Raw genomic sequence first — 12,968 nt, forward strand, 5'->3', positions numbered from 1 at the left:
ATGAGAGCACACTGTTCCTATTGGTTTTGAAGAAAATTGACTGTGAATTGTTACCTTCAACCAAACACCATCTACACACACTTCTGTCATCACAATTGTCACACTCTGTTACAATTATTGACTTAGGATCTCATTTGCCAGGTTGTGAGCAGACAATGGCTGTGTTTTTTGTCCCTAGATACTCAGAACATACAATAGAGATTTGGCAGATTACAGGTATAATGACAACTAATGCTTACTGAGCAGTAACTTTGTGTCAGGTCTTGATTTGAATGTTTTCGGTGTACTAAGACCACACCGAGACCACTAGGTGAGTACTCTTTCAGATGAGAAGTCTGAGCTGTAATAACGTTAAGCAATTTGCCCAAGATCACACAGCAGGTAAATAAAAGGGGCCAAGCTGAGCATGACAGGGACACAAGAACTCATGTCTGAGTGACTAAATGAATAGCGTGAATATTGATTGAGTTCCTGCTGTGCACTAGGTGCCATTCTAAGAGTCTGACATTTGTTGTCTTGTTATCTGTTATTCTTCACAATAATTCTGTGAGGTGGGTATATTTACCTTTTCCCTTCCTCTCACTTCTTACCGAGAAGGAAACTGAAAAAAGACAGCCTAAATAACTTACCGAAAGTCTCGAAGCTACTAAATGATGGGTCCAAGATTAGATCTGACTCAGAACTTGTACTTTTGTGCTCTAAGTGAATGAATAATTGTATTAAATTTTTAATGAACCCATCACAACACAACTCAATGGAGGATAACACATCTTAAATTACATAGGAAGTATATACTTGTGAAAGTGATAATCTCAGAATTATTATTAAAAAGCAATGAAGTGTTTCCAGTGGTCTCCATTATGAAATTCTCTGATTTAATGTCTGGATTCCCTAAATTAGACGAAACATTTTGGCACAGCCTTCCTTCCTATGACTTGTCCTTTAAAAGGTATTTAATTAAGATTTTGATTTGTCTCCTATTGGAAAGATTTTAAATCAATCATGTACAAAAAGTAAATTCATTCCAAATAAAATATTCCTATCCTTTATCCTCCACACTTCCCTTCAAAAACAAAAATTCTCAGCTTCAAGCTTTCCTAAAGGGACAGAGGCCAGAAATAAATGGGAACAGATAAATGAGGAGAGGAAACAACCAATAACATTTAAAAAATTTAAAAACCCTCTAATTCACCAACAGCTCTGAGAGGGCCATTCTCTGCTGCCCAACAGCTGTATAACATTCAAGGGAGAATATTTGCCTCTCTGGATTTATGAGGTGTAAAAAAGTGCCCGTTATAAGATCTCAAAATGATGAGACTGGTCCTGGAATCACCATGTCAACACTTAGAAACTGCTGTGAAAGGCAAATAAAAATGATTAAGTTTTGTGAGACAGAAGGTGCCGGCACACAGAACACAAACATCTGTTTCCACAGGGAGTCATTTATCTTCAGCGGGATAGAGATGGTGGTCGGGAGCTGTTGGCCAGCGGCAGGTGGGCGAAAGGAAACTGGCGTTGTTTTGGTGACTGCCAAACAAAGGAAGCGTGTTTGTATCTTCACTCTGAGTTGTATTTGTTCTTTCCAAGCGGGTAAAGTCTTGCTATTTCAGTTAGTCCCATGATGATCCGGCATCTTCCATAGTGTGCGGAGGTTCCTGTAGTTACTAATTACGCCTGTTAGTGAACAATTCTGATCAGTTTACAGATTCCCTCTACTTTCACCCTCAAAAACCTCCATGCACAGGTAGTAACGCCAACTTCCTTGTACACATCAGGGGAACCAAGTCATGAATCAATCAACTGCCCAAGTGAAAACAGCTAGAAAGGAAAGTTCCAGGAGTTAAGCATAGACAGTCTGACCCCTGATTCTCTTCATAGTATATGCCAGAGGTCTGTGAACAGCAGCCTGTTGGCCTCTGTTGCCTATTATTTTAGTGGCCTATGAGCTAAAAATATGTTTTTACACTATTGAGTGGGAGAAAAAAATTAAAAGAACAGTATAATATATTGTGATACAAAATCATATGAGAGTCTAATTTCCTGTTTCATAGATAGATTTTTATTGGAACACAACTGTGATTCACTTACATATAGTCTGACTGCTTTTTGTTGTGGAGTGGCCCTTGCCTATGCTTGGTCCTAGTTCTCTGCACATAAGAAGGAATTCAAGGAAGAGACATAAGCACAGCTGAACAGAGAAGCAAGATTTGTTTAGAGCAAAATTGCGTACTTAAGAATGAGTATAGGCAAGGTCAGGAGAGCATGAGCTGCAGTCAACAAGGTTTGGGGCTGCCCTTTTCTATGACTTGAAAGACTAGGGGTGGTATCTGGGCCAGGGCTTAACTGAAAATTTAAAGAGGTCAGAGTTTGGGGTGAGGCTTGAGTACCTCCCATTTCTGTGCCCTTTTATGGAAATTTCCGAAGCATCATGGAGTCATGTGCATGATAGTATGGGAGTGTTGGCCGTGGGATTTTATTATAATTACCTAAAGGCCATCCTGGGGACATGGCCTGCAGCCTTATTGAGTATTTCTCGTTGGCACTGGTTCTAAGTTGCAAAATCAGGGATGCTACAGTTTCCATGACAAAGAACTGGGGGAAATTGGCAGTGCACAGAAAGGGAGGTGTAGGCCGTTGGCAGAGGCTGGGGTTAGACAATGCAGATGCTGGGGACGGGCGCTGTTTTGAGCAGTGCTGACTGGGCTGTCCCAACGGCCAGGGCTGGCAGGTGGGGCAGCCAGGGCTGGTAAACTTCAGCTTTTCCCTGCTTTTGCTAGCTCCCTGCCTACATCACTTTTGTGCTCAAGTGGCAGAACTTAATAGTTACAATGAATGGTTTGTGCTGCAGAACCAAAAATATGCCTTCTCTGTAGCATTATAGAAAACATTTTTCGGAGCCTGGTCTATGCAATCCTGAGCTGAGGAGAATCTGCCAAGTTTGCCCTTCCCACGTGATAATCTGTCTTTCCACTACTATCCAGCCAAACCTTCCATTCTGCTTATCTCCATCTACTTCATTTCCGTATCTTTGTTCTTTCATGGTAATTTGGCATAACACCAAATTCCTGATTCATCACCCACAGGTTAGTTTAGTTTGTGTTGAAACGTAGGGATGGAAATATACTCATGGTGCATCGGCAAAGTTGGATGAAGACATCCCTTATAAAATTGAATTAGAAGCAAAGCCAAGCTTCCAAAGTAGAGTTATTATGGTTAAAAAATATTTGGCCAGTGTTCCAAGTAGGAAAGGAGAAATAAACATTTGAAATATCCCTTTAATTAGGTCAATCTCATCAAAGAATAGAAGGTTAAGCTCAGCCCCCCCAAAAAAAGCAGTCTCTTCAGCTGTTCTGTGCCTGCACCATGGCTCAGCAATTCTCACCTGGGAATTAAAAAAAAAGCAAGTGAGTCACCCTTGCTGAAGACACCTGTGTGCATACACCTGTGAAGACAAAAAGGCAAAGGTAATTGGGAAAGTAGTGCTTTAGCCTCCCAGATTTCAGATATCTTAATAAATAAATTAAAAATCATAAATAATTTAAACATTAGTATGATAAAAATTTCACCTGAATCCATGCCTGGCTTTTATCTCTCAGGAATCACTATAGCAACAGCACAGGGGCAGGATTCAGCATTTCCTTAACCTCAGTTAAGTGAGTAACCAATAGAAGATGTGAGCTTACAATGAAAAAATCATAAAATACACATCATTAGGCCAGTAGAGCTCTGCTTTTCCCTTGAATTAAAATATACTCTATAAGAACAGGAAGCCCATGGGTAACTATAATAGTTATCTCTGAAGATGTGGCTTTATCCTGTACTCTCAAGGGGACTCATCTACATGTGTACAGTGAATTTAAAGATCTGCAGGAGCTTAAGTCTTTGCCAGCATGTGGGTTTTTCTGCTCTGTTCCTTTATGCAGCTTTAAGTCGCCACAAATAGTGCACTAGCTAATGGCATTAAGCCTTTGACACCCAAGAGTTTGGGTACTTTTCCACAATGTAACAAAGGCAGCACAGAGAAGTCAAATACAATGGCCTTCTAAGCTGCCAGTCAAGGTAGGCAGTGTAGTGTTAACGGCTGTGATGAAATCCCTGGGTACAACCAGAGGGTCAAACTTCCTAGTCCAGCTCCTGAATACCAGCTGTGTCCATCAAGAGAAGAGACTGGCTTCCATTTTAGTTCCCCAAAATGATGAGTGGAGGAAGGTGCTATGCTATGACTGAGCTACCTGAATCTTAAACATCTTTTCTCTTTGGTTCTCAAGATGATTGTGGTTCTCTAAAATAAACCTAAAGTCAAATGTGTAAAACCAGAACAAGTCAATTATTCTAATTCTCTCATGGATAAGGAAACTGAGGCACAGAAAATTAAATTGTCACCCAGGCAATTTATGAGATGCTCAAGTTTTTTTTTTTTTTTTTTTATGAGACACTCCAAGACTTTTGTTTACATTATATAAATGACCCTACCTCCCTGCTCTTCCAAGCAAGGAATCAATTGTGTTTTTTTAGAATGAGCAAGCAAACAAAACAACTCTGAATTGCTATGAATTATACTAAACTTTGGTTGCCAGAAACTAATGTTGCATGTTGAAACATGTTTCTAAAAGTCTATGTCCATGACCGGCACCACGACTCAATAGGCTAATCCTCCACCTGTGGCGCTGGCACACCAGGTTCTAGTCCCGGTGGGGCACCGGATTCTGTCCCAGTTGCCCCTCTTCCAGGCCAGCTCTCTGCTGTGGCCCAGGAGTGCAGTGGAGGATGGCCCAAGTCCTTGGGCCCTGCACCCACATGGGAGACCAGAAGAAGCACCTGGCTCCTGCCTTTGGATCAGCACCATGGGCCGGCCGCAGTGCGCTGGCCTTGGCAGCCATTGGAGGGTGAACCAAAGGCAAAAAAGGAAGACCTTTCTCTCTGTCTCTCTCTCTCTCACTATCCACTCTGCCTGTTAAAAAAAAAAAAAAAAAAAAAAAAAAAAAGTCTATGTCTAGAAGGAGGAGAAGATCTGCTTGTTCTGCCCTGGAGAGCTGGTGAACACTTGACATAATTTAATTGATACGAGAGAGGAAGGTTTCAGGTTGCAGCCTATAGCACCTCTCTTGAAAGGCAGTAAGTCAATCAATACAAACTGCTTCAGTCTTTGAAGTATGCTAACCCCTTAGGTAAGCCAATTCAGCCAGAATTTTTTAGAAACAGGCATGATATTGTAGACATTTTCTTTTTCCAGCTGCAACACTATTCAATTACAGACACTCAATAGAGTATCCAGGAAAGCAGCTATTTTGGCAAGGTTCAGCATATCTTCAGTTATTAGAATGCTGTAGAAAAATATACAACATTTATTTCCAAAGACTCCCTTATTACTAGGAAATATGGCAGTGAGTAAGTTAGAACAAATCATACTTCAATTAATATGCTCTACCCTCTCATTCCTTTAATCTGTTGTACACATTCTTCCCTCAGCTTGAATTACCCCCTTCCTCTTTCTCCTCTCAAGATTTAGGTCAAAAATCAGTTTGTCCACGTGCTTTTTTGATCCTTCAGACCAAATTGGTGGCCACTGAACAGCTCACTGCATTTCTTCATATTTCTATCACTGAAATTATAAGGTGATATGGAAATTCATATTTTGTGTTAGCTTCCCTTTCTAATTGGACTATAAATTCATTAAAAACTAGGCATTCTTTGATTTTTTTTTTTTTTTGACAGGCAGAGTAGATAGTGAGAGAAAGAGAGAGAGACAGAGAGAAAGGTCTTCCTTTGCCGTTGGTTCACCCTCCAATGGCTGCCGCGGCTGGCGCACCGCGCTGATCCGAAGGCAGGAGCCAGGTGCTTCTCCTGGTCTCCCATGAGGGTGCAGGGCCCAAGCACTTGGGCCATCCTCCACTGCCTTCCAGGGCCACAGCAGAGAGCTGGCCTGGAAGAGGGGCAAGCGGGACAGAATCCGGCGCCCCGACCGGGATTAGAACCCAGTGTGCCGGCGCCGCTAGGGGGAGGATTAGCCTATTGAGCCACGGCGCCGGCCTGGGATTCTTTGATTTCTCTTTTCTCCCTACAAAACATAGGTGTATGGTAAATGTTTATTGTCTAAAACAATGATTTACAAATGACACTAATTGAATCTTTAAGTTCTGCATATCCCTGCCATTTTCCCTAAAAGCATGCCCTTGAAGACTGGTATTTTTTTCTTTTGCATATATTTCCCTCCTTTTTTCAGTCTTAAATTGATTAAATCATTTGGCTACAACTCAGGAGTGGTCTGAACATTGACACTGGCTTTGATTGCCAAGGTGACTGAAATTCTAACAAGAAAGTCCACTTGCCCAGGCAGCTGGAGTAGGGGCTGCTTATCTTCTCTTTATCATAGTGATTTTCAAACTCTTTCCATTCAGACCCACAGTTAGACATGATTTTACATGATAACCAAGTTCTTCATAACTTGTAGATTCAGGTTTCCAGGTTTGGATCCTAGGTCTTGAATTTTTCAAATTCAGTCCTCAGAGAAGTAATTTAATACCATGATTTCCTCATTTGCAAATTGAGTAGTAAGAAGATTTACCTGTTGGAATCATTTTGACAATTAACTGAGATTTCATATATAAAACTCTTAGAACAATATAGGGCACTATTTTCAATGTCCATAATTATATTATTACTTATATGTATAAATGAAACTAAAGGTAAGAAATAGGTGGTGGTCATTTGGCCATGTGGTTAACATGCTAGTTGGGACACCCACCTCCCAAGTTGAAAGGCCTGACTTGATTCCAGCTTTCTGCTTGTGCAGAATCTTGGATCCAGCAGCCATAAGTAGAGTGACTGAGTTCTTGTCACCCACATGGAAGACCTGGGTTGAGTTTCTAGCTCTCCATTTGGACCCCGACCCAGCCTTAGCTGTTGTGGCATTTGGAAAGTTAGCCAAAAGATGGGAGTTCTCTCTTCTCTGTCTCCCTGCTTCTCAAGTAAACTTTTTTAAATAATGAAAATAAAAGTTAAGAAACAATTCTCACTATTACATGCTATCTAAGAAAAGCATTTCTCATGAAAATTTAAATTGATTTCAGAACCCAGCATTGGCTCCAAACCACCAGTTTGAAAATGACAGTGCTTGGATGGTTGTTGGGCATAGCAGTTAAAAGGCTGTTTAGGATGTCTTCATCCCATATCAAAGTGCCTGGGTTTGAGTCCTGGGCTCTGTTTCTGATTCTGGTTTCTTGCTAATATGTACCCTGGGAGGCATCATGTGATTTCTGGAAGACTTGGATTCATTCCCCAGATCCTAGCTTCAGCCTGGCCTAATCCTGTCTGCGGCCATTTGGAGAGATGAACTAATCAATGGTAAATTTCTCTCTCTCTCTTTCTCCTTATCTATATCTCTCTCTCTCAAATAAATGTTTAACATTTATTTGATGTATTTAATATTTAATAAAAATAACTATTTTCTTTAAAAAAGAAAATGATCTTTATCAATTTCATTCTTTTTATATATTTTACTTGAGTTCGGAGAAAATCAATTGCTTTGCTTTAGGATAAGCAGGAAAAATATAAAATGTAATCATAATGACTCAGTAAATATGGGCACTCTGATTCAGTTCAAGGATTGTTAAGCAAAAGAACAAGAGCTACCTTATACATTCTCTTCATCATTAAACAGACTTAAATCTTCTCAGGAAGTTCTCTGCAACAGCAATGATCATCTAGCTTTCTGTAGATGGTCCTGCCACTTCATGATACCAGTAGAATACTACCTAGGTACAACATGAGAAGCCCAAGCATGAAGAATCAGCAGAATTAGAAATTAATCTTTTTTCTACTATAATTGCAATAAGTTTTAATTATTATACTCATGAAGGCATAATTCCAATATTTTTAATTATTTCACTTATTCTTTTGTTTAAAAAAAGTTATTTATTTGAAAGTCAGAGTTACAGAGAGATGGAGAGACAGAAAGAGAGATCTTACATTCACTCCTCAGATGGTCACAACAGCAAGCAATGGGCCAGGTCAAAGCCAGGAGCTTCACCCAGGTCTCCCATATAAGTGGCAAGGGCCCAAACATTTGGGGAATCTTCCACTGCTTTTCCCAGGCCATCAGCAGGGAGCTGCATGCAAAGTGGAGCAGCTGAGACACAAACCAGTGCCCATATGGGATGCTGATCAGCAGATTGTGGCTTTACCCACTATGCCACAATGCTAGCCCCTCATTTCATTAACTCTTAAAAAGAAAAAAAAAAAAAAAAACGCAGAATCCTAGGAGACAGCTACTATTACTATCCCAACTTTGCAAATGAAGACATTGAGACACAGAAAATTTAAGTGATTTCCCAACATCACAAAGACTCTTGATTGCTTGTTTTTTCATCCTGAGCTTGAATCCTGTTGACCTTCACCATACCACTCACATGGATTTCACACTTCTAATCCTGTACACCCGTAAACCCTCAGTGGCAGCCGCTGACACACTTACATTATAATTGGCAGTTCCTGGAGGCCACCGATGCCAGGTTAGCAGTTCCTCTGTGCTTTCCATATTCACTTTTCATGATCCTATCGTCCTCAGCGTCTGGTGTAGAACCTGTCAAATAACTGTAAGTAAGCACTTAAAAAGCGTGAATGGATGAACAGATGAACTTTTACGCTAAAGGTGAGAAATCATTCTGTAATGCTGTCTCGTAATTCATTTGCCATACCTCTTCCCTACCATTCTTTTCACAGAGACTTTCCCAGAAGGCTGGAAAGTTGAAGAGGAAATAAGATATTTCCAAAGCTTTCTACTTTAGAAGAAATCAATATCATCTCATAAACTGAAACTTTGTTCCATATGAATGTTTTATTTTTTTAATCATTCCCAATGCAAAGTGACCTTTGATTCCCTAAATTACTATGCTTTTGATTCTGGGAGAGTTCGCTCATTACCTTCTTCAGAAAACCACCATTTCCTTTCAACATCCTTCCCCACAAGCCTCCACTCCACTCACCTTCTCCAAGGATTTGGGTCACCTGTGGCACCAACAGAAATCATTTATCTGGAAGTGTGGTCCCTTCTGCACATCAATGCTAGGGTGATCTCATCAGTAGCTCCAAATATCCAGCTGCTGTATACAACCTAAAAATTAAGGTACTGAATTTTATTTATAACCACTCTCTTTCTTCTCTTTTTTTTCTTTCAAAATTTGGCTTCAATAATCTGTACTGTCCTTTCTATCTTTAGATATGACCTAAGCCAACACACTGAACACAATGAAGGTGCTTTGTGACAATACTGATTTGTTGTATAAGTAAATAGATTTCTCAAATCATTGACTTAAACAATACTTCATAGAACAGCTGTGATGGGTAAACAATGTACACATATCAGGGATAAACTCTGTAAAGCTTAATGTATTTACTGTTCTATAAACATAAAGACATAGTGAAAAACGAAAACTGCTGTTATTGAACTTGCTAAAAATCATTTAGCACCATTAAAGTGATATCTAAGTTATAAGATATATCCTGTGGAGATTTTTGTGGTTTGGTTAAGACATGTCTCTATGGAGACTAATGCCACATCACCAAGGAGCTATAAAATAACAGAGCTTTGAACTACATGATTCAAAAAGTGACAGAAATGGAAAAGGAAATAGAAAATCCTCAATTTTTGTTGAATATTTATACTCCATGGCTCAGTAATTGATAGAAAAGTAAACTGAAAAATCAATGGAAATATATAATTCTTAGCACTACCAATCATCTTGAATTAATCAATTTTTATAGAACACTCTACCCAACCAAAGCAGAACACATCAAATAGTCACCAAGTTAGATAAAATGACAAACCATGAAATAAGTCACAATAATTTTTTAAGATTTATTTATTTACATGAAAGGCACAGTCACAGAGAGGCAGATACAAAAAGAGAGGTCTTCCATCTGCTTGTTCACACCCCAAATGGCCACAAAGGCTGGAGCTGGGCCTGTATGAAGCCAGGAGCTAGGAGCTTCTTGTGGGTTTCCAATGTGGGTACATGGGCCCAAGGACGTGGGCCATCTTCCACTGGCTGTAGCAGAGAGCTGGATTGGAAATAGAGCAGCCTGGACTTGAACTGGTGCCTATATGGGATGCCGGCACTGCAGGTGGCAGCTTTACCTGCTATGCCACAGTGCCAGCCCCACAATAAATTTAAAAGAATTGAAATCACATGATGTTTTCAATCCAAAGTAGAATTAAAATAATAGTAAATACCAAATATATATCTGGAAAGCCTATAAATATATAAACATTAAACAATATTTATAAAGTCTAAAAGATTATATAAAACGAAAATCAGAAAATATATTGAACTGAATGGAGATAAAAATATAGCATATGAAAATTAATGAAATTCAATTAAGACAGTGTTGACAGGGGAATTTATGATTTTAAATACTTACATTAAAAAGAAGGTTCAGTGGGAAAAATTTGTCCTAGAAGCTAGGACACTCATGTACCATATCAGCATACTTTAGTTTGATACTCAATTTCATCTTCTAGGTCCTGCTTCCTGCTGTATGAGTGCTGGGAGACAGCAGTGTTGGCTCTGTGTGGTGTGCTTGAACTGAGTTTTCAGATCCTGAATTTGTCCTGGCCCAGCCCCAGTTTTGGTGGCCATTAAGAGAGTGGCCTGTCTGTCTCTGTCTCTAACTTTTTCATTGTGCTTTCAAATAAAAAATAAATTTTTAAAGTTTTTTTAAAAAATGCAATCTTAATAAACTGTATAAATTCACTTGAAGACAAATAATTAAAAGTACTTATGAAGTAGAAGACAACAATAGCTCCATATCTGGTAAAGAAATTACATTTTAATTAAAGACCTTGTAACAAATAAACTCCATGCTCAGAAACCTAGTGAGTACTCTCAAATACTAAAAGAGGAAATACTACAAATTCAATAAAAATATTTCAAAATATAGAGAAAGTAGGAAGCCCAATAACTTATTTTATCAGGCCAGTATTGTCCATTAGAAAAACCAGACAATCATCTTACCAGAAAAGAAAACTAGATCAACACCATTGAACATCAATGTAAAAGTCCTTAACAAAATATCATAGGCAAATCAAATCTACTAATATATCTATTAACTCATTCGAAATTCAAGCAATGCAATTTAATATATTAACAGAACAAAAGAAAAAATAAGCATACCCATAGACAAAAAACATAAATTGGCAAAATTCAATATCCATTCTTAATTAAAGATACCAAACAAGAAAAGAATAGAGAACCTTCTTAGCTTAAAGAGAGTTTCTGAGTAAAACCTACACATTAACTTTCACGTTAACAGTGAAAGATTAAATTGTCATATCTACACACATATATCATCTATAGGAACGTCAAAAGCATGATGAATTTAACATAATATGTTTAAGACCTATGCACTAAAAACTGCAAAACCTTCTTTGGAGAATTTAAAGGACACCTAAATAAATAAATATATAATTGTCTTGGATCAGAAGAGTCTACACTATAAAAATGATAAAATATTTCTATAAATTCTGTGTATGTGTACCTATTAATAGAAATGCCATAGAAACAAACACTTGGAAACAATCCAAATGTCCACTAAAAGTAAATGAATAAACAAAAAATGATTTATCTACATATATTCATACAACAGAATATCCTACAGCTATAAAAGGGAGCAAGCTACTAATACATGCAACAAATAATGTATACATGTTTTTAACTATGCCAATTGAAAGAGATCAGACACATAAGAGTACATGCTGTTGAATTCCACTTACATGAAAGTCTTCAAGCATTAGTAAAATTTAAAGGTACAAAGATGAACAAGAGTTACCTGAACGCAGAAGTGGTCAAGACGTAAAGAATTGGGGCTGGCGCCATGGCTCACTTGGTTAATCCTCCACCATCAGTGCTGGCATCCCATATGGGCACTGGGTTCTAGTCCTGCTTGCTGCTCTTCTAGTCCAGCTAGAAGTCCAGCTTAGGCACCTGCACCCACGTGGGAGACCAGGAAGAAGTACCTGGCTCCTAGCTTCAGATTGGTGTAGCTCTGGCTGTAGCAGCCATTTGCGGGGTGAACCAACGGAAGGAAGACCTTTCTCTGTCTCTCTCCCTCACTGTCTAACTCTGTCAAGTAAAAAAAAGAGAGAGATAAAGAACTGACTAAGAAAGCACGCTAGGAATATTGCAGTTTAAGGATAATGGAAATTACACATATATTTGGTTATTGGCCTTTCTGTAGGGTTTTGGGAATCAGTGTTTATGTATGCAAGTGTGTGTGTGTACATGCACATATATATGACTTAATAAGAAAATAAGAACAGTAGAGCAACTGAAGATTTAAATACCATGCAGATTAATTTAATGGGCAAAAGGCATTTTATTGGTTTGACCCAACAATTCATGTAAATACATAAAATTTGGACTTCAGAGTCCCTGGCAGCCAAAATGAAGAATTAGCCATTATCACCTAAAATATAAAATGTTATGAAAACTTCAGATTAGTTATTTTTAAGAATTTATAAAACTTTGGAAATAAGTTTTTACAGTGTTCCATAAAATGTGCAATAAATTATAGTAGATATGAACACAGTTGTTAGACATTTTGATTAAAGTTCTATTCTTCAGTGGGCTGACGCCGTGGCTCACTTGGTTAATCCTCCACCTGCAGCGCCAGCATCCCATATGGGCTCTGGGTTCTAGTCCCAGTTGCTCCCCTTCCAGTCCAGCTCTCTACTGTGGCCCAGGAGGGCAGTGGAGGATGGCCCAAGTGCTTGGGGCTCTACACCCACATGAGAGACCAGGAGGAAGCACCTGGCTCCTGGCTTCAGATCGGTGTAGCTCTGGCCGTAGTGGCCATTTGGGGAGTGAACCAATGGAAGGAAGACCTTTCTCTCTGCCTCTCACTGTCTGTTAACTCTGTCAAATAAATAAATAAAAAGTTTTATTCTTTAATATTTTTTGTAGGTTTCCCCA

The 12,968-nt window shown here is 38.9% G+C and overlaps 1 long non-coding RNA gene across 4 annotated transcripts in view; it reads right to left on the reverse strand.

Moving 5' to 3' along the window:
* Positions 1-2,052: 2,052 nt before the first annotated feature.
* LOC103348114 (uncharacterized) overlaps positions 2,053-12,968 on the reverse strand; it is a 40,608-nt gene continuing 29,692 nt past the window's right edge. The window contains exons 4-7 of one of the 4 annotated variants that reach the window (XR_011389502.1): positions 8,985-9,112; positions 8,474-8,581; positions 7,633-7,754; positions 2,053-3,382 (exon numbers count right to left, since the gene is read on the reverse strand). This is a non-coding gene — a long non-coding RNA (uncharacterized lncRNA). Of the gene's footprint in view, positions 3,383-6,019; positions 6,566-7,632; positions 7,755-8,473; positions 8,593-8,984; positions 9,113-12,968 lie in introns of those variants that run through there. The other 3 variants (XR_011389505.1, XR_007919138.2, XR_011389503.1) reach the window with 3 other exon arrangements.

The sequence above is a fragment of the Oryctolagus cuniculus genome, chromosome 6 (genome assembly GCF_964237555.1).
Source record: "Oryctolagus cuniculus chromosome 6, mOryCun1.1, whole genome shotgun sequence".
In the NCBI taxonomy this organism is placed as follows: Eukaryota; Metazoa; Chordata; class Mammalia; order Lagomorpha; family Leporidae; genus Oryctolagus; species Oryctolagus cuniculus.